Raw genomic sequence first — 4,108 nt, forward strand, 5'->3', positions numbered from 1 at the left:
GCATTTGCAATGAATTTCGAGGGGGGACGGTTTCAGTTCCAATTTCTGTTTATTTTTGGAAATGAAAGTGATTTATAGGCATTTTATCAATTTAATAGCCTACGAAAGCGATCCCAATTTTGCACATAAACGTAGTGCAGTATATAATAAAAATGTAGTGTGATATTTGTGTCTATGGTTAGCTGCGCAATCTTGTTTTTTTTGTGATTAGGGAAGGCATCTGTAAAGGCTTTTCAATCGCCCATTTGGCCAAATAGTTAAAGGGGTCACATGATGCGATTTCAATTTTTCCTTTCTCTTTGGAGTGTTACAAGCTCTTGGTGCATAAAGAAGATCTGTAAAGTTGCAAAGACTCAAGTCCAAAGAGATATTCTTTATAAAAGTTAAGAGTCAGCCACGCCTACTTAAAACGGCTCGTTCTAACACGCCCCCACATATCTACGTCAATATGTGGAAATATTAGCATAATGCCGCCCAAATGTGCACATAAAGAAAGAAGGCGTAACTTTTATTCTCGCTGTAGTATTGTTGTTGCCGCCGCTGCCGGTCGTTCATGACTTTATCTCCCGGCCTCTGCTCACTGCAGGCCGCCGTGTATGACGCTGTGTTTCGTTGTGAAAGTGAAACTACTTTGTTTGGCCTTCCAAAAGTGGACACGACTAGAAATCAGTGGAGAGACTTAAAAAGACTTTAGCTGGCCAATCAGAGCAGACTGCGCTTGTCAAAGGAGGGGGCTTTGTAGAAAACGAAGCGTTTATAAAGAATATCTCTTTGGATTTGAGACTTTAGTCTTTGCAACTTTACAGATCTTCTTTATGCACCAAGAGCTTGTAACACTCCAAAGTGAAAGGAAAACATAAAATCGCATCATATGACCCCTTTAAGTGGCTGGGATTACTATTTTAGTCCAATTAATTACATTCAATTAACTAATTTAGTTTGGAAAAAGTGGTTTTAAACCAACTTACACCTTATTTAATCACAAACAACATCTTAGATCCTTTTCAGTCTGCTTTTAAGGCTAAGCACAGTACTGAGTCTGCCCTATTAAGAGTGACAAATGACATCTTGTTATCGGTGGACTCTGGAAACTGCGCAGTTCTTGTTCTGTTAGATTTAAGCGCAGCCTTCGACACTGTGGATCATTGCATTCTGTTAAAAAAATTTAATCACGAGGTTGGCATCCGCGATGCTGCCTTAGATTGGTTTGAGTCTTGTCTTTCAAATAGGAGTATATCCGTAGAAATTGGAGAATTTTCATCATCCCCAGTGCAAATCACCGGGTTCGATTCTGGGTCCAGTTTTGTTTTCTCTTTACATGCTTCCATTACGCTCTATCTTTGAGAATCATAATATCTCTTATCACATCTATGCAGATGATACCCAGCTCTATTTACCATTAGACTCTGGTAGTGATTCTGTTTCTTCCCTGCTAGCATGTTTAAAGGATATTAAAGAAAGGATGGACGAAAAGTTTCTTCAGTTAAATGAAAATAAGACAGAGGTTATTCTGTTTGGCTCTAAACTGCAGATTGACAAATACAGTGATTTCTTGGGGCATCTTCAGTTAAAAAAACACTCCCATGTTAGAAATCTGGGGGTCATTTTTGATTCAGATCTGAAGTTTGACAAACAAATAAATTTGGTGGTCAGGGCCAGCTTTTTCCAGCTAAAGCGACTTCGAAAGTTAAAGCACCTACTTACTTTTAGGGATTTGGAGACCGTTATTCACGCTTTTATTTCCTCAAGGCTTGATTACTGCAATGCCTTGTATGCTGGAATCAATCAGTCATCACTCGCATGACTACAGATTGTCCAAAATGCTGCAGTACATTTCCTGACTGGGACAAAAAAGAGGGAACATATTTCACCTGTTCAAGCCTCTCTCCATTGGCTACCTGTGAGACAAAGAATTGATTTTAAGGTTTTAACTTACGTGTTCAAAGCACTGCATGGACTTGCCCCCATTTATATATCAGAACTTTTAAGATTTTATTCTCCTCAGAGATCACTCAGATCTTCAGTCCAGTTGTTTCTGAATGTCCCGAAATCTCGTTTGAAAACCAAGGGAGACAGGTCTTTTTCAGTCTATACTCCTAAACTTTGGAACACACTACCCTTAACGATTAGAGCTTCTCCTACATTAAGCGTTTTCAAAGCATCAATTAAAACCTATCTTTTTTCACAGGCTTACTCATAATTTGGTTCATTTGTATGTACCTCTTAAATGCTAGGGGTTGCAGTTTTTGTGATGTACCAGATTGTGACTAATTTTTACATTTATACAATTTTGTTTTATTATTCTTTTAAGTTAATGGATTGTTTATTTGTTACATTTGTTTTCTATGTGCGTTTTGTTTTGCTTGTGAAGCACTTTGGTCAACATTTGTGTTGTTTTAAGGTGCTACATAAATAAACTTTGACCTTGACCTAATTTGATATAAGGACTTTCACAATTATCACAATTATTTGTTTTAAACTCATTAATGTAATGCTTTGTTCATATTGTCATCAGATGTACCCATGTTTTTATACACAAAATGGAATAAAACATTGGTGCCAAAAAGTGACTTTAATAAATAAATAAATATATCAAATGTGATTTTTTTTTCTAAATAAGGGTTAAAATAGTGTTCAATAAGTATACTGTCATCCATGTGTGTACACATTTGTGTACTTATAAAACAAAGCCATTTCACAATTTTTCAAGCAATTATAAAGACATAAAAGTGCAGAACATCCAAGTGACAAATGACTTGGCACAAAACTGCAAATGTGGTTGTACAAAATTTTCTATTCATAGCTATTTGAGACCCCCCCCCCCAGTTACACTTTACATTTATGAGCTAGATTTCTTATAAAACAAATAAACACAAAACACTTCAAGTCCAAGTTCACTAATGGAGAATCATGTACCTATAGTTCATAAATATCTTCAACAAAGTTTCAAAGAGTGAGATGGTATTTAAGTTCAGTAACGTGTCTTAACATTGCATTTACACCACCAACACTCAAGTAAACCTTTTATTCTCCTTTGATCTGCATAACCCAATTATGAACCTTTCTGAGAGCACATTGAAAGGCTTTTCACCCTGAGATACAAATATACCTTCAATTCCACATTCATTTCATCTACAGAAACCTATTTACAAATACATTGTGTGTGCATGCATAGTTATGTATTATGGCAATGTTACTAATGTGCTGCTCAAAAACACATGCGAGGAAGGCGCAGAAACGAGCAATCTCATATGTATGCGTATGCATATAAAAAACAATGCAAACATCAACAATAAACAGCATATACTGTAAATCAAAACTGCCCAATGTTACCGAGTGAAATGTCGATCCAAGATGTGGCAAAGGACTGTGCAAGCTTTAGGGGTGTTGATGGAAGCGATCTATTGCATCTTTGCTTTGATCATCCTACTGAATACTATCCAGATGTAGTATTAGATAAAAACGTGATTTTCTCTCCTTTTTGCTCAAAATTTTGCTTTTTTTTTTTAAATTTACCTGCATTCAAGTGTTGATACAAAAAGAATGCTTGAAGCTAGAATAAAACGTAGAGAATAAAAGTAGAGGCTCTGTTCTTTATTTTGATGTATTGCATGTTCAGATATTCATAAAACAAAATATTCTGGGGGCCATAAAATTTTTGTGAAAATCATCAAAACTGCTGGCGGGGAAAGAGTCAAAGGGGTCATATGATGCGATTTCAATTTTTCCTTTCTCTTTGAAGTGTTACAAGCTCTTGGTGCATAAAGAAGATCTGTAAAGTTGCAAAGACTAAAGTCTCAAATCCAAAGAGATATTCTTTATAAAAGTTAAGAGTCAACCAAGCCTACCTAAAACGGCTCGTTCTAACACGCCCCCACATGTCTACGTCACGATGTGGGAAGATTTGCATAACGCTGCCCAAATGTTCACGCAAAGAAAGGCGGCATTACTTTTATTCTCGCTGTAGAATTGTTGCCGCTGCCACCATGCCGTGGAGACTCTGTGTTTCGTTGTGAAAGCGAAACTACTTGGTTTGGCCTTCCAAAAGAGGACGATATCCGCTTTGTCATGCCTAGAGCTGATCCGTGCTGGTCGCTGAGGAAATACA

This window comes from Sinocyclocheilus grahami, unplaced genomic scaffold, assembly GCF_001515645.1.
Source record: "Sinocyclocheilus grahami isolate Dianchi unplaced genomic scaffold, SAMN03320097.WGS_v1.1 scaffold1347.1, whole genome shotgun sequence".
Classification (NCBI taxonomy): Eukaryota; Metazoa; Chordata; class Actinopteri; order Cypriniformes; family Cyprinidae; genus Sinocyclocheilus; species Sinocyclocheilus grahami.